This window comes from Capsicum annuum, unplaced genomic scaffold (genome assembly GCF_002878395.1).
Source record: "Capsicum annuum cultivar UCD-10X-F1 unplaced genomic scaffold, UCD10Xv1.1 ctg80927, whole genome shotgun sequence".
In the NCBI taxonomy this organism is placed as follows: Eukaryota; Viridiplantae; Streptophyta; class Magnoliopsida; order Solanales; family Solanaceae; genus Capsicum; species Capsicum annuum.
This window is the reverse complement of record NW_025891607.1, coordinates 91446-110396: the sequence shown is the minus strand read 5'-3', so window position 1 is coordinate 110396 and position 18951 is coordinate 91446. Positions and strand designations below refer to the sequence as shown.

Below are 18951 nucleotides of genomic sequence, written 5' to 3'. Positions count from 1 at the left end.
AAGTAGACTGCCATTATGTATGAGATTGTTTATCCATGGGCATTGTTTCTCTTTATTATGTTTCTTCTACTGATCAACTTGCATATATTATGACTAAATCATCAGGTGAGAAAAAAATAATATTTTTTTCTTGTCAACAATATTTCTCTCTCTCTTATTTCAATAATATTTCTCTCTCTCAATTTCTCCTTAGATCTATGGTTTTGCTCTCTACTTTCCACTTTGATCTAGAGCTTCGTAGTACTAACATCGAGTGAGTATTTTGTGCGCAGTGGGTAAATCTTCCACTATGCAATATCTTGCAAGTCATTGATTTTTCACTTTACATGTTCATTGGCTTTCATTTTTTATTTTGTACAATCGCAATTTGGTTTGTGGGGTTTATGTACTATTTAATATTTTATTTTTGTTTGAATTTGTTAGTTTTTGCTATCTTCCCAAACATATTCAATGAAGCCATTATTTATTGGCAAAGGTATGTCAACATATTGGTTGAAAACTTTACACGTTTGAACAACTTGATTATTTTTATTCAACCTTTGCTAATTTGTCATTTCGGGCTATGTTCATCAACGTCGAAGAGCATGCTACATTCTGTAGCATCTACCTCAATATTAAATGCATTTCTCCGAAGGTAAATATATACTTGTTAATCCTAACTTCTTAATTATATTTACAAAGTATAAATTATTTCAATTAGATGTGTGAAAGGATATTTTTTTTAATTAAAATTTTGATTTGGACCCTTTTATTAATAATCAATTCACAAAATTAAAGCCTCATACATTGAGGACCAATAGTTCATATGCCAAATCGTCCCAAGACCTAGGATTATGAAGCATTTCCTATTTCTATACATATGTGTACTCTTCAGACATGAAGAGTACACTTTACTCTTGAGGTACCGACGTGTCTATTGTCTGATGTTTCCCCTGAGCTACAGCCATCGTTTCATCTCCTTCCTCATCTGGATAATCCGCAAACTTGACCCAAGCCCTATGGAAAGAGTTTCGTCACTATCAAACCTCTTTGCTACATTCTGTAGCATCTACCTCAATATTGAATGCATTTCTCTAAAGGTAAATATATACCCTTTAATTCTAACTTCTTAATTATATTTACAAACTATAAATTATTTCAATTAGATGTGTGCAAGGATATTTTTTTTAATTAAAATTTTGGGTCCAGATTCAGACCCTTTTATTAATAATCAATTCACAAAATTAAAGCCTCATACATTGAGGACCAATAGTCCATATGCCAAACCAGCCCAAGACCTAGGATTATGAAGCATTTCCTATTTCTATACATGTGTACTCTTCAGACATGAAGAGTACACGTTACTCTTCAGGTGCCATAACGTCTGTTGCTTGATGTTTCCTCTGAGCTGCAGCCATCGTTTCATATCCTTCCTGCTCTTGATAATTCGCAAGCTTGACCCTAGCCCTATGGAAAGAGTTTCATCACTATCAAACCTCTTTGCCTCTGGTAAGCTCCTTTTAATTTCCTTTTTCTATGTCTTATTCTTTATATTAACCTTCGACTGATTTCAGGAGGTCGGGGATTATTCCCACAGGACTGAAGTTTCATCATCACATCAACTGGTTTATCCCAAACTTGTAAGCTTCTGTACCCCTCAAATCTTACTAGATCTTCTTCTTTTTCACGCTTACTGATTTGTGCATGTCTTTGTAGATGTTGATTTTTCAACTAGCTCTCCAAACACCAGGGCCAGACCAGTATGTAGAGACATACCAGTATGTTGTGACAGGAGGTGCCCTCAACTGTTTTTGGTGAAGTTTTTTGATAGCTAGATTTTGCACAACTTCTTTGTCCTTAGTTTGACAAACAATGCCATTTCTATGTCGTGTATTTTGTAGCATCCCATTGGGAGTGTAATTATTGGGACCCTTATGCTACCCCTTTTATTAAGTGTATGTTTTTTGCTTTATATTTGTTGCATCTGCTCTTTATTGTTGAATGTTTATTTTGCATGTCCTAATCCAAAGATTGGGAATTTATGACTTATCCATGTTGATGTATCTCCGAGTGTCTATTGGTAACTCTATGAATCTTGGATATTCCTTTGTTTGTTGTGACTCAATCACCTGTTTAGCTAGTGCATCTGCAACTACATTCCCTTCCCTAAATATATGTGTAATGTCCTTGCACTGCATCCAACTTGCTCAAAATCTCCTCCATCATATTAATCATGGACCATGGTATCATTCATTGTCTTTCAACCATCTTTCTAAGTGTAAGGGAGTCTATTTCAAAGATGACTCCCACATAACCTTTAGAAAGACAATAGTCTAAGGCTTTCTTAGTTGCAAGGTCCTCTACCTCTATATTACTAGTTTCACCAATCCCTCTAGCTTTGCATAGATCAAATCTCTTTTTTCATTTTTGATGCAAAAAGCCAGAGCTTCTATTCCAGGATTACCCTTGCATGCCCTATCTGTGTTACATTTCACCTTGTTTCCCTCCGAAAAACCCATGTGACAATGTAATATGGGTCTATAGCTTTTTAGAATAGAAACAATATTAGGCCAGTTCTCTTTTCCAATCTTCAACCATGAATAGAGGACCTTGATTACCTTTTTAACCATGCCTTGAACCTGCCAAACCAATTGCGTGAAAAATATGTTTCCTCCATGCTTTATCCCATTTCTCATTTTCCATAAGAACCACGTGATTATTGTTGGCATAGCTCTACATACTACTTCTAGCTTTGGATTCCGGCACATCGTCCACCATGTATAGATAAGCTGATGCAAATCCGTATCTTCAATATAAATTCCTGCAAAAATAGCAAACTGCTTCCATAGCTTTTCGCTATGGGAGCTGTTAGAAAAATATGTTCTATAGTTTCCTCCATCTTTACTTCAGCACCAACATCTGAAAACTATATTAATTCTCGTACTTTTGAGGATATTATCAATGGCAATCTTTCTCCTCCATACTCTCCACATAAAGAAATTAACCTTAAAAGGTAACCCCTTAGTCTGTATTGTTAGTTCGTATTAATTGTACTCTCCTTTCTATCCTTTTGACTTCTTAGATTGTCCCAAGCAGACTTTTCTATAAAGTTTCCTTGAGTATTTCTAGCCCACCAAGGAATATCATCACCCTAACCTATAGACGTGTGTTGATATGCTCTAGAATATGCTCTACTATTTCTTCTGATAATTTGCTCCTCAATTTTTGTGCATTCCATTCTCCATCAGTCACAAATTCCATAACTTCTACCTCTTCCTTCTGCCTTGTCACTTTCAAAATAGTACAAAGCTCCCTGTCCAGTCCAGTTGTCAAACCAAAAACTTGGATTTCCAACCTTTAGTTGCCACCATATATTATGTTCCACCTCTTCCCTTATTGCAATCGATTTCCTCATACATGTGAGGTACTAAAACCTCTAGCCATAATAGGATGAAATTTCTTGCAATATTTGTTCCACATAAATTCTATCCATAGAGATGAAGTAGAGGTTCTGAATTCCACCATGGCTTTGCACATTAAGCTTTGGATACAGTATGAAGTAATATGAAACCAATATCCCTTTCTTTTTTGAGATAGCACATATTATCCTAAGAAATACAGTGTTTATTCTTTGTTCCAGTGGTATTTTCCCAGAAGAATTTTGCAAATATCTTGTGGAGCTGATTAATTACTCTCACTGGTGGACTCATAGCAGATAGAAGATAGATAGGCATTGATTGTAATACATTAGCAATTAAAATATATCTTCCCCCAAAAGATAAGATTTTGTGTTGCCAGAAACTCAATCTTTTCACCACTTTTTTTATCAAATCCTCAAAGTCTGCTTTCTTATTTCACCTATAGAAGACTGGACAACCCAAATAAGTAAGGGAAAAATCCCTTTATTCATTCTAGTAATCCTCATAACTAAGTTACATAATCCAACTGGGTCTTCTCATGTAAATAAAAAAGGCTTTTCTCCAAATTAATCATCTGACCGGACACATTTTCATATTCTCTCAAAACCCTTGTCATCTTCCTTATAAATTCTAGATGCCCTGAACAAAAAAACAATAGTATCATCAGCATAAGATAGATGATTTATATTAGGGCTCCATCTAGGCATCTCATACCCTATAAACAAAGGGTCTTCATAAAGTTTGTTCAAGTTTCTAGACAAAACCTCAGCAGCAATGATAAATAATGTAGGAGATAAAGGATCTCCTTGTTTCAATCCCCTAGAGAATTAAAAAAAAAAACAAAAGATTGTCCATTTATCAACATAGAATACCAGTTTCTACTAATTAGCCTAATCGCCATATCAATAAGAAACCAAATTCCCTTAGGAACTTAACCAGATACTTTCAAGATACTCTATCATAAGCCTTATCCATATCTAACTTTACCACAACATTATGATTCTTTTTCTGAAGTTTATATCCTTAATAATCTCTTGTGCCAAAAGCATATTCTCTGTTATGCTCCTTCCTTTGACAAAGCCTTCTTGATTTAATGAAATGGTCACTGGAAGAAACTCCACCATTCTCTTATGCAAAATCCTTGAAATAATTTTATTTATAAAATTGTTGAGGTTTGTTGGTCTTAGATCACCAAAATTCCTGCCAACCTCCTTTTTAGAAATTAGCAACAAATTAGTATGAGTATCATACCTTAGAAGTTCTTGTCCACAGAAAAATACTTTAACCATATTTGTTATGTCATCTCCAATTACATCCCAACTTGCTTGGAAGAATTTACCTGAAAAGCCTCTGGTCAACATGCATTGTCCCCACTTAATGCAAATATAACCTTTTTCACTTCATCCCTAATAGGCTACCTTTCCATTTGATCATTTTGGATTTGAGAGATCATATTTGGGATACACTGCAACAGCTCACTATCATAATCCTCTTGAGATTATTTGAACTGGTCATGAAAGAAATTGACTGCTTCTTCCCAATATTCTGAGTAGTATTAATTAAATCACCCTGCATTGTATGAATTTCTCTCAGTTGCATCTTCCTTCTTCTTTATTTCACATAAGGATGAAAAAAATTGGTATTTCTCTCTCCTTCTGCAAACCACTTCATTCCAACCTTCTGTCTCCAAAACTCTTCTTCAATATAAAGAAATCTCTTCAAATCAGTTTCAGCTTTACTTAAAGACATCTTGTTTTCTTCTGTTGGGGGAATCTCCAACTGAACTTCCTTAGACTTAATCTAATCCTCCAGGGTAGTAATTTTCTAGAAAATATTTTCAAAAGTTTTCTTGTTCCATTCAGATAGAACCTACTTAACCCTTTTTAGCTTGGTATGAGCTATTGTAAATGGAGACCCTCTAAATTCCACCATCCATGCTTCTTTTATAACCTTCATGAAATCCTTATGTTTTACCCAAAAGTTTAAAAATCTAAAAGGTTTCACCACATGCTCTTGAGAGGCATCACAAGCCATATGAAGGTGGGCATGATCTGATCCTTGACAAGGTCAGATGATAAACTTCACTATTGGGTAAATATTGCAAAAAATTATTACTTACTGGCACTCTATCTAATCTCTTGAAAATACAGTCTTTTTTTATTCTACCATTTCACCAGGTATATATAATGCCAAAAAATTTTAGTTTATTGAGACTACAGGAGTTAACACAATTTGCAAAATCAATCATCTCCTGTTGTGTGACTGGCAATCCACCAAGTTTCTCTGAATTATCCAGAATAACATTAAAATCTCCTCCTATCATCCAAGGAGCAAGAACTTGCTTAGATAAACTGTCTAAATCCTCCCAAAATTTAAGTCTGTCTAAAACACTACATCTTGCATAAGTTGCAGTGACAAAGAATACCTTGGAAGTTCCTTTCAGCTGAAATTGAATTGTTAACGATTAAATAAAATTTGTAAAACCTTTTTCCTCACAGTTATCCTCCCAGAAAACCTAAATTTTTGTTGAACAGTTTGCTTTTGCATTAGGCAACCTAACTTCTTCCTATAATTCTCTAATTCAGTAAGGCTTCGAAAAGGTTCCAATATAACAATGCAAGAGTATTAATGTAACATCCTGCATTTCGAACTAGAACAAAAACCATCATTTCTATGCGTAAATGATCCAAAAGTCATAAATCCTATGCAAATTTTCCACGTTAATCAATTATGTAGTGTGGGAAATTGAATAAGTTTTTTGTCAATATAAGATTCGCCCAAATCCAAAACCTGGGAAAGATGTAATGGCTATTTTAAGTCCTAGTCGTAAAACACCATCATTTTTTATGCTTGGCACGTCGCGGAGGTGGTCTATTTAACAATTGTCAAATTTCAGTAGCCTAGCGCAATTATGGCGCGTCGTACTGAAGTTTCTGGTCCCAGCCAGTAGGACAACGCGATGGCTCCGCGTCGTGGTGACCCCAAGAATCCTATTCATCAATTTCCAGTTAGCCATCGCATAGTAGCACGTCACGGTGGCCCATAAATTGGGCTCCCAGTTATCTTTTATTCTATCTCATTAAGGGTATATTGGGTAATTTTCACCCCCTTATCAGTTTAAATACGGGATTTTCTCCCAAGTGACCACATTATTTATATTTCCTTCAAAAATTCATAAGAACACTCTATAGGGTTTCAAACTAAAAACCCAAATAACTCAAGATTTAACTGTTGATTTTCAAGATTGATTGAAGATTTGGAATCCTCAAATCATAGGCTTCAGGAATCATCCGCTAAATTCCTAAATTAAGGTACGTGGGGTTTATCCTAAAACTACATGGACTTGTTGAAAACACCCAATTATGATTTAAAAATCATCAAGCATGAATTTGTTAAAGGAGTTTTGAGATCCATGATTTTATTATGCCTTATGCATGTTTAATGATATTGTTATTTTGGCCTTGGCCTTTGGGCCATATCCCCTTAAATTGATTTACACATATAAGTATATGTATGAAACTTGAAATTGAAGATTTGTTTGAGAGCAAAAATAATGAAAATCCCTTTCTTGTGATAACCTTATGTTTATGATTTTATGGTGATTGATTGAAATGCATGATTTATGGCTTGAAAATAGTTTACTCAAATACCATAGTATTTTGAGCACGATTTAGAGATTTAAGAGAGGGATTTTCTTGATGTAAATATATTCTGTTAAAAGAGAAAGATTTGCATGAGATTAACATCTTTGATGTAACCACCTTGCATCATTGAAAGTTTGACAAAGAGAGTTGCATACATGTGTTTACATGAGTTTTACAGGAAGATTTCTTTGAATTGATTTATTGATATGGTGGTCCCGAATTTATGTTTTGAAAACAGAGATTGTAATATGCTAATAATGGCTCAGAGATGTGACTTACAAGTCAATGGTATGATGATACCATATAAATGTATGTCATAACAGAGTTAGAGTTTTTAGAGTATGTTTTCAAAGAATGCATGTCTTAAAGAGTTAAAAATGGGCATAAAGAGAGTTAGGTGGTTGCCTGAAGAGGGCTAGAGTTTAAGTAACTCTTAGCCTAAAATCGTGATTTGCCGATCTGGGTATATTATTTTTATACTGGCGATGGCCGTGTGGCATAGCAGAGTCAGAGACTCCAACCCTTGCATCACACTTGGGTTGGAGGCTTCCCCACCGAGTCAATGACGGATTCCATATAGCCCGTGAAATTTCAGAGTTGTAAGGTACACCACCCAGCACAGAAGTAAAACAAAGAGTATCACAGAGTTCAAATGATTTTACAGAGTCTTTCAAAAATGCCCATGAGATTTCTTACTATATGATATGTTTATGAACTGTTTTAAATTACTCTCATATATGTTGAATATAAATTATTATTTTAGATTTTCTCTGCGTACCAGTACATCTATATTGACCCCTACCTCCCGAGTTTAGAGGCTCAGTCTAAGGGTTCGGCTAATCAGTAGAGTATTCTAGAGAGAAGTGATCCGTATAGTGGTGAGCCTTCTTTGTTCCAGAAGGCCTGTTATTTTAGATTATGTTATTCTGTTGTTTTGGTCTATTGGGGGCCTTGTCCTAGTTTTCAGAACAGTCTTGAGATGTAGTAGAGATTTCACAGACTGAGTCAGATCTTATTAAGATATTTTGAATTGCATCTTTCATTCTTATGTCTTGAATCTCAGAGTTAATGATCATGTTTCTGTATCAGATTATATTTTTACATCTTCTCTTATTATATGAATGTTGTGCATGGCTACTAGATAGAGTAAAACATCCGGGCCTTCAGGGTTTGGGATGTCCATCACGGCCAGGCCCTAGTTTGGGTTGTGACAAACTTGGTATCAGAGCAAGGTTCATGGTCACAGGGTGTCTGCAAAATTGCGTCGGGTAGAGTCTTATTTATAGGTGTGTAGCGCACCATATTTATAAGCAGGAGGCTACTAGTCATTTAGGAATTCTTTCTTCATGTTCTAGTTCATGCTATGGAGTCAGAATGTTCCTCTTTCATACTTTAATTCATGCTATGGCTACACCCATATGAAAGTAAAGCCATCCCAATTCTTTCTTTTCTTTGATGTGCTTAGAAATGTCTCATTGTTGAAGTGATTCAAGTGTAGAAGTCTAGAATCTAAATGGTATGGTTCTTTCTGATTGAGCCATATAAGATTTTGAAATTGTGCAGGGACTTGTGAAGAGTCCGTTAGTGCCTCAGAGTGTATTAATTCTAGTGTGAACTTTGATTCTGATGAAATCGTGTTTTTCATCCTGTGGTATTGAGTGTATCCAGTCTTTTTTAGAATTTATGTTGTTGATGTCACGCTTAAGGGGGGTGATATGTAGCAGAATGTTGGAACTGTATTTCCACCTAAGTAGTAGTATAAGTTAAGTGTCGGTGTCATAATCTATTGGAAGTGATGTTGGACCAAGAAGTTGGTGATGTGAAGTCACAAAGTTAGAAGTTAGAGTGAGGGTAACTTTTGTGTGAATAAGTATGTTAGTTGAATAACCGATGTTTGAGGATGATTTACCCCTTTATAGTGATAGGCTAATGTGGTAGCTAGTAGCATGTGTGGATTGTATGGTAGTCAGTGGGGGAAGTGTTTAACTCAGATTTTTATTCATACAGAGTAAGTTATGTATTCTTATATCATTGATTATTGTGTGTCAAGTTTCTATCTCTTGTAATCTTGTTATCATTGTGTTGTTGAAACTCAAAGTCTAGTGAAGCTGTGTGTGGCTCTTTCGACTCACTAGCATAGTTGCCTTGTCAATCCTATCATTTTCTTGTTCAAAACACAAAATCAAAGTCTACTGAAGCCGTGTGAGGCCTATTTTGATTCACAAGAAACTTGTTGTTCTTGTGTTGGTTGGAACTAGGAGTTTAGAGGCGTAATAGCAAGAAAAGTGGTAAGGGATATTTATTGAATATATGTATAGCCGAACCTTTTTGCATGAGATTGAGTTGGTATGGAAGTGATACGTCCTTGTGTGTTAGTTTAGTAGAAGGTAGAGAAGGATTTATTAGCTAAGGTGAGTTGTTGTTTGCTCGAAGTATGAAAATGGATAGATTAGCCAGTAAGTCACAATTATAAACACGAGGTTGTTTGTGGAATTTGAAGGTAGTCTAAATGTACACTTGGGTAAGTAAGTGTGATGTCAGAAAGCCATATAAGTAGATAAGATTGTATGGGGTTATAATATAAGATTAAGGTTGACCATGTCTATTATATGCCCCCCTCCCTTGACCTTCTTTTCTTTGGTAGTGGTAAACTAGTACTACTTGTGAGAAGGTATGTAGTAGATTTTGAGGCCTAACAGTTAATGGCCATGAAGGTGGATGTGATTATTTCTTGGTTAATGTTACTAGTTTTATGGAAGCGATCTAATAGGATTGAACAGTGCATGCAAGAGCTTAAGTTTATTTGATTCGTCATGAAGTATGATGTTGTATGTATGAAGTAGAAGTATGCCAAGGTGATGTAAGATTGCGGTATTTTTCCAAGGCTATTACATGTTATGTGTGGCTAGTGATACTGTTGAGTTGCTAGGTGGAGGAAGACTAGTTAGATGGTATATGGTGTTCTAAATAGCTAAGTTATGGAGTTATGATTAATGATGTTGAGCCTTTTTGCATAATCTTGATTCTCATGGTTTAAAAATATAAGCTTGTAGGCATGATACTGGTAGACTATGACAGAAGTAGTATGGTCCGTCAAAAGGTTTAGAGATATCCATGTTTAGTGTTATAAGAATCTGAGTTGGTGAATGTTTAAGTTGTTATATAATGACTTTTCAAGATATAGAAACCTAAGGGTTGAATCTTAGAAGGAGGTATTAGCATTGGTTGTTATACATGAAGATACCGCCTTACAGGGTAAGTTTAGTTTTATGTGTATTGTTATATCCCTGACTCTAGAGTAAAGTGATTTCAGTTTATACCAGAGTGTATATAGTAGTCCATAGACTTAGAGTAATGTCTTAAATCTAAGGGGGAGATGATAGAACGAGTAACCAAGTCAAGTTTTCAGATGCTAATAGATGTGCCAATAAGTTGTGGAATTGGCCGTGAGAAAGAACAATGCTCAATCTATTCTTATTTCAGCAGTTTACTTCAGTTATTTCGATACATACTCATGCTTTATGTTTCAGCTTCATGATCATAGCTAGTGTTCATGCATATGATAAGGAATCATATACTCTCCTAGTTCCTAGTATGATGAGTTCCCAGTTTGTTTAGCAGTCAAAATCGCTTTCCGTAAGTTATGAATTCCAAAATTCAGATCATGCAGTCCATGACTCTTGTGCACATGTGATACTCTTAACGATCAGTGAAAATTCAAATTTATATCAGGTACGCCCTCAGATTAGATCTCTTTAATGAGTCCATGCCGTGAGTGCTCTATTCCTCACGCCTCAGTAGGGTACCAAGTTATGTTTAGTACTCCCCTATGTTCGGATCCCGATATTCCAATTTACAGTGATATTTTCCCTTAGGTTGGGATAGTGATGATGAACAGTTGTTTAGATGGGAAAGAGTAAACATTTCTTGTTGATGAAAGATGGTTGTATGCTTATTTGAGTTAAGGTGGTAATTGTGGAGTAAGATTAAGGTCGAGTCTTTGATACGTGTCAAGGTTAGTTGTAGTTTTATGTGTTATATTTGGGAAAAATTATTGTGCGCTTGTTTTATGTAAGTCTATAAGTTGAAAGAATTTTGAGGTGAAGTTTCGTATATGGCTTGGTTAGTTGAGGATATTTTATGTGTATCATCTGAATAGTGCAGGGAAGTTATTATGGATAGAAGTATTAGAGAATATGAGAAATATGCTTTATGAGGGGTTATTTAGAAGTGCATATGTGGGTATGAAGATAGGCTTGAATTTCATGTTTGTATGCATATGGATGGATACCTTGAGTGTTTGCGAATGTCTAATACGAAGTTGAAGGTGATTGTTGGGGTGGCAATAAGAATTATGCAGGAGATAAGGAATTATGAAATGTAAGGTGTGCTAAATTCATAATTCAGACTAGTACTACAGTATTTATGGTGCATCTTGTGATTTTGAGTTAGGCTTGAAGATGATGAGGTGATTTAGTTCAGTTTAGACATTAGTAGATGGAAATATCAGCGGCCATGTGAGAAAAATAAGTGGAATCAATGAGCAAGGTGTTTAAGGGAAAGTATAGTTGAGAGAGTATTTTAGAAGTGTGGCTAATCTTGAAAGTTAGAAGTTCCAATGCCTAAGATTTGGTAATTCTATCGCAATTTACTAGTTATATGTCTATATTCCATGCTATAGAGTAGTGTCATTGTTGTGATTCCTTAGTTGGATGTCTTGTGTAACTCATGTCAGAGATTCTTTGCTCCCTAATGCTACTAGAACTTCTTTATAAAGAATGTTGAAGAGATACTCCATTTTAAGTGTCCAGTATAATTCAACTTAACAGTCAGGCAGACAAGTTACTGTGGTTTTCCACTTTTTCACCCAGTCCTACTATCTGAAGTCCAATGCGTATGACCATCCCAAAAGATAAGCTGTTCCATCCGTGTAAGTTGCGAACTCAGTCCATTCCAAGGATCATGTTTTAGATTCAGTTATTTAGTCATGACTAAGTTCATATGAGTTCAGCATATAATCTTAAATTTTTCCTGCTATTTTAGCTCAGACGGTGTAACACCTTTGTACGATTTAAATCTTGTTGCCTCATGATTCGTACTTACCTAAGTTATCATTTCCAAGTTCAATGTGTGCGATTTGAGCATAAAAACTTTGGGGAAAATCCTAAACTCTTAGCATGAATCAGCTCCTTAAAACAAGTAAGGGCAAGTCAGCTCAGAATTCAGTTCCATGATAGAAGTTTAAATGTTTCAGATCAGTTATATCCTTTCTTAGAAGACACAACAGGTCCGCGTTATTCCATACCTTTAAGCTTCAACGTTCCTACTCATCATTCGGGGATGAATGATCCTAAGGGGGAGATAATATAACACCCCGCATTTCGAGTTAGAACAAAAACCGTCATTTCTATGCGTAGATTATCCAAAAAGCATAAATCCTATGCAAATTTTCCATGTTAATCAATTATGTAGTGTGGAAAATTGAATGAGTTTTTCGTCAATATACGATTCGCCCAAATCCGATACCCAGGCAAGATGTTATGGCTATTTTAAGTCCTAGTCTAAAACACCGTCATTTTGGTGCTTGGTGCGTCGCAGAGGTGGTCTATTTAACAATTTCCAAATTCCAGTAGCCTAACGCAATTATGGCGCATTGCGCTGAAGTTTCAGGTCCCAACCAATAGGACAACGCGATGGCTCCGCATCGCGGTGACCCCAAGAATCCCATTCATCAATTTCCAGTTAGCCACCGCGATAATGGTGCATCGTTGTGGCCTATAAAATCGGGCTCCCAGTTATATTTTATTCCGTCTCATTAAGGGTATATTGGGTAATTTTCACCCCCTTATCAGTTTAAACACGGGATTTTCTCCCAAGTGACAACATTATTCATATTTCCTTCAAAAATTCATAAGAACACTCTATAAGGTTTCAAACTAAAAACCCAAACAACTCAAGATTTAACCGTGGATTTTCAAGATTGATTGAAGATTTAGAATCCTCATATCATAGGCTTCAAGAATCATCCGCTAAATTTCTAAATTGAGGTACGTGGGGTTTATCCTAAAACTACATAGGCTTGTTGAAAACACCCAATTATGATTTAAAAATCATCAAGCATGAATTTGTTAAAGGGGTTTTGAGATCCATGATTTTATTATGCTTTATGCATGTTTAATGATATTGTTGTTTTGGCCTTTAGGCCTTATCCCCTTAAATTGATTTACACATATAAGTATATGTATGAAACTTAAAATTGAAGATTTTTTTGAGAGCACAAATAATGAAAATCCCTCTATTGTGATAACCTTATGTTTATGATCTTATGGTGATTGATTGAAATGCATGATTTATGGCCTGAAAATAGTTTACTCAAATACCATAGTATTTTGAGCACGATTTAGAGATTTAAGAGAGGGAGTTTCTTGATGTAAATATAATGTTAAAAGAGAAAGATTTGCATGAGATTAAGAGCTTTGAAGTGACCACCTTGCATCATTGAAAGTTTGACAAAGAGAGTTGCATACACGTGTTTAATTGAGTTTTAGAGGAAGATTTCTTTGAATTGATTTATTGATATGGTGGTCCCGAATTTATGTTTTGAAAACAGAGATTGTAATATGCTAATAATGGCTCAGAGATGTGACTTGCAAGTCAATAGTATGACGATACCATATAAATGTATGTCATAACAGAGTTAGAGTTTTCAGAGTATGTTTTTAGAGAATGCATGTATTAAAGAGTTAAAAATGGGCATAAAGACAGTTAGGTGGTTGTCTGAAGAGAGCTAGAGTTCAAGTAACTCTTAGCCTAAAATCGTGATTTGCTGATCCGGGTATATTATTTTTACGTTGGCGACGGTCGTGTGGCGTAGCAGAGTCAGAGGCTCCAACCCTTGCAGTACACTTGGGTTGGAGGCTTCTCCACTGAGTCAATGGCGGATTCCATATAGCCCGTGAAATTTCAGAGTTGTAGGGTACACCACCTAGCGCAGAAGTAAAACAAAGAGTATCACAGAGTTCAAATGATTTTACAGAGTCTTTCAAAAATGCCCCTGAGATTTCTTACTATATGATATGTTTATGAACTGTTTTAAATTGCTCTCATATATGTTGAATATAAATTATTATTTTGGATTTGCTCTGCGTACCAGTACATCTGTATTGACCCCCTACCTCTCAAGTTCGGAGGCTCAGTCTAAGGGTTCGGCTAATCAGTAGAGTATTCCAGAGAGAAGTGATCTGTACAGTGGTGAGCCTTCTTTGTTCCAGAAGGCCTGTTATTTCGGATTATGTTATTCTGTTGTTTTGGTTTACTAGGGCCTTGTCCCAGTTTTAAGAACAATTTTGAGATGTAGTAGAGATTTCGCAGACTGAGTCAGATCTTATTCAGATGTTTTGAATTGCAGCTTTCGTTCTTATATCTTGAATCTCAGAGTTAATGACCATGTTTCCGTATCAGATTGTATTTTTGCATCTTCTCTTATTATATGAATGTTGTGCATGGCCAGATAGAGTAGGACGTCCGGGCCTTCAGGGTTTGGGATGTCCGTCACGGCCAGGCCCTAGTTCGGGTCATAAAAAACTTGGTATTAGAGCACGGTTCATGGTCCCAGGGTATCTACGAAATCGCATCGGGTAAAGTCTAATTTATGGGTGTGTAGCGCGCCACATTTATAAGCAGGAGGCTACTAGGCATTTAGGAATGTTTCTCTTTCTTCATATTTTAGTTCGTGCTATGGAGCCAAAATATTCCTCTTTCATACCTTAATTTGTGCCATGGTGACGCCCATACGGAAGTAAAGTCATCCCAATTGTTCCCTTACTTTGATGTGCTTAGATACGTCTCATTGTTGAAGTGATTTAGGTGTAGAAGTTTGGAATCTAAATGGTATGGTCCTTTCTGATTGAGCCATATAAGATTTTGAAATTGTGAAGGGACTTGTGAAGAGTCCGTTAGTGCCTCAGAGTGTATTGATTCTAGTGTGAACTTTGATTCTAATGAAATCATGCTTTTCAGCTGCGGTATTAGGTGTATTCAGTCTTTTTCAGAATTTATGTTGCTGATGTCACTCTTAAGGGGGGTGATGTGTAGCAGAATGTTGAAACTGTATTTTCACTCGAGTAGTAGTATAAGTTAAGTGTCGGTGTGGGGGAAGTGTTTGACTCAGATTTTTATTCATACAGAGTAAGATATGTATTCTTATATCATTGATTATTGTGTGTCAAGTTTCTATCTCTTGTAATCTTGTTATCATTGTGTTGTTGAAACTCAAATTCTAGTGAAGCTGTGTGGGGCTCTTTCGATTCACTAGCATAGTTGCCTTGTCATTCCTCTCATTTTCTTGTTCAAAACATAAAATCAAAGTCTAGTGAAGTCATGTGAGGCCTATTTCGATTCACTAGCAACATGTTGTTCTGGGAGTTTAGAGACGTAATGGCAAGAAAAGTGGTAAGGGCGATTTATTGAATATATGTATAGCCGAACCTTTTTGCATGAGATTGAGTTGGTATTTAAGTGATACGTCCTTGTGTGTTAGTTTAGTAGAAGGTAGAAAATGAGTTATTAGCTAAGGTGAGTTGTTGTTTGCTCGAAGTATGAAAATGGCTAGATTAGCCAGTAAGTCACAATTATAGACACAAGGTTGTTTGTGGAATTTGAAGGTAGTCTAAATGTATGCTTGGATAAGTAAGTGTAATGTGAGAAAGCCGTATAAGTAGATAAGATTATATAGGGTTATAATATAAGATTAAGGTTGACCATGTCTATTATATAAGTAAACTAGTACTACTTGTGAGAAGGTATGTAGTAGATTTTGAGGCCTAACAGTTGATGGCCATGAAGGTGGATGTGATTATTTCTTGGTTAATGTTACTAGTTTTATGGAAGCGATCTAATAGGCTTGAATTGTGCATGCAAGAGCTTAAGTTTATTTGATTCGTAATGAAGTATGATATTGTATGTATGAAGTAGAAGTATGCTAAGGTGATGTGAGGTTGCGGTATCTTTCCAAGGCTATTACATGTTGTGTGTGGCTAGTGGTACCGTTGAGTTGCTAGGTAGAGAAAGACTAGTTAGATAGTATATGGTGTTCTAAATAGCTAAGTTATGGAGTTATGATTAATGATGTTAAGCTTTTTTGTATAATCTTGATTCTCATGATTTAGAAATATAAATTTGCAGGCATGATGCTGGTAGACTATGACAGAAGTGGTATGGTCCGTCAAAAGGTTTGGAGACATCCATGTTTAGTGTTAGAAGAATCTAAGTTGGTGAATGTTTAAGTTGTTACATGATGATCTTTCAGTATATAGAAACCTAAGGGTTGAATCTAAGAAAGAGGTATTAGCATTGGTTGTTATACATGAAGATACCGCCTTACAGGGTAAGTTTAGTTTTATGTGTATTGTTATATCCCCGACTCTAGAGTAAAGTAATTTCAGTTTATACCAGAGTGTATATAATGGTCCACAGACTTAGAATAATGGCTTAAATCTAAGGGGGAGATGATAGAACGAGTAACCAAGTCAAGTTTTCAGATGCTAATAGATGTGCCAATAAGTCGTGGAATTGGCCGTGAGAAAGAACGATGCTCAATCTATTCTTATTTCAGCAGTTTACTTCAGTTATTCAGAATAGTTTTGAGATGTAGTAGAGATTTCGAAGACTGAGTCAGATCTTATTCAGATATTTTGAATTGCAGCTTTCGTTCTTATGTCTTGAATCTCAGAGTTAATGACCATGTTTTCGTATTAGATTGTATTTCCGCATCTTCTCTTATTATATGAATGTTGTGCATGGCTACCAGATAGAGTAGGACGTCCGGGCCTTAAGGGTTCGGGATGTCCGTCACGGCCAGGCCCTAGTTCGGATCGTGACAATTAATGTCTTCTATGCAGATTAATTAATCTCTCAAAAGACTTTTGAGATTTAACAGATCTGACATTCTAGAATAATACTTTGTTAATCATTGATCAGATATATGAGATGATCCCTTCTTTCTCCTTGTATTCATTTGTGATAGAGATAAATTTGATTTTACCCCTTTTTTATTTTTGCTTTTAAGACTCCTCATCTGTCTAGGTGACAAATACCTCTCCTTACAAATTTGCTCCATATTAAGATCAATACTCACATCTTCTTCTGTATTTTGCTTTTCCAACTTATCTACTGCTGATAATGAACTGATCTTTGAGGCTAATGAACCTGCACCTTGATTGTCTGTTTGATCATCATGATCCTTTCATGCTGCCTGAAGTTGTTCAGGACTATTATCTGTTATCGGTTGTATTTCATGCTCCCCATTATCTGCTTTTGCATCCATGTTATTCTGAGACTCACCCATTGCATCTTTCTCCACTTCTTCAAAATTCTTTGTTATATTGTCTTACTTTGCTGCACTTTTAATCATACTCTGAGCATCCTGTTGTTTATCTATACTGCCAGGTTCACTCATGTGCTCTATATTTGTGTCTTTTTGTGATTTCTGTATATCTTTCTTTTCACTTGATTTGTTGTTTTGAACCTTTGTCTCCTTCTTCTTTTCCTTTGTGGTTGTTGCTTCAGAAGTATCCCTTTTCTCCCCCATGTTTGTATCATTCAGTGCTTCAAAAGTATTGCCAGTGGTTATTTCTTTCTCTTTATAGTAGGCCTTGAGTTCTACTCATATCTATCTATCTCTTGTTGCCTTCCCCTTCTATATGCACCCTTTCTCCTTTGTTCTTTAAAATTACCATTCTCTTTCGAAATTGATTTTCCTTTGTCATTCTGCACTTTTCCATGTCCTTCCTTCTCCTTCTGTTTATCAATTGTGGAATCATTTACACTATTAGATGTCTTGTTCTCCTTTTCTCCCTCATTCTTTGGATATAGATATGGATGTAAAACAAAATATTCTTTTTCATTATGCCCCAATAGCATGCATGTTTTGCAGTACTTGGGCACAATCATATCTTATGCTTACCTACTTTTCTTTTATCTCTTCGTCTTTTTTTCCTCATTTCAACATTTATTCTTTTTGAAAATTCTCCAAAAAGATCCACCTCCACTGTGACTCTTGTACAACTAGGTCTCGTTTTATTTTGCATTGCGAAATCTACTTGCAGAGGTTTATCTACTGCTGCTACCAAAGAGAACGCTGCTTCTTTTTAAAAAAAAATTGAAGGAAGTGAAGGAAAGGATATGCAAGCAACCGCAATGAATGTCTCCTCCTCAGGGTCAAACAAGGGATTCCATTTAAGAGTGCGTATTGGGTAGGACCAATAATTATGGGTAATATAAAATTGTGGTTTTGGTAACAAATGTACGTAATCCTCCATCCTTGTGGCTCTGATAAGAATGTTTCTATTGCTAAGAAGCTCAATATTCACTTTTCCTTTTAACTCACACTGCTTTAAAATAAGTCATCTTAATTCTTGTGTCTAGCCATCCATATGAGAATTTGACTATTACTACATATTGTAAATTTTCGTTAATAATCATTTATTCCACGTCTTCTTCCTTCCGAACAATTCTAGGCTCCCCATGTATATAGGTTATCTAATTTAATGGAATAGGCTTATATTGAGGCTTATCAGGTATTAAGGTAGTTGCATATAATACCTTTGGATGTTCATTCAAAACAACAGTTGTAGTTGGCCCAGCCTCCAATGTGGGGGGCTAGCCAACGGCCATTAACGCCATGAAAATGGAATCTCAGGCGAGGTTTAGGGTTTGGCGGCCAAGGTTTTTAGAGGGTTTTTTTTTTCGAGTATGTTGACAATTAAGTACGAGCAACTGGAATTCAAAACTTGTTGATATGTCCAAGGATGTATATCGAGCTAAAATAATCTCTTATGACCAATTAGAAATTAAATAATGTTATTCAAATCTCTTACACATAAAAATGAAAATCTCGTGTGTGAAAAAAA

At 35.7% G+C, this 18951-nt stretch overlaps 1 protein-coding gene across 1 annotated transcript in view; it reads right to left on the bottom strand.

Moving 5' to 3' along the window:
* The window catches only part of LOC107873070 (ankyrin repeat-containing protein BDA1), a 56249-nt gene that overhangs the window by 36044 nt on the left and 1254 nt on the right, over positions 1 to 18951 (bottom strand). The window lies entirely within an intron of this gene.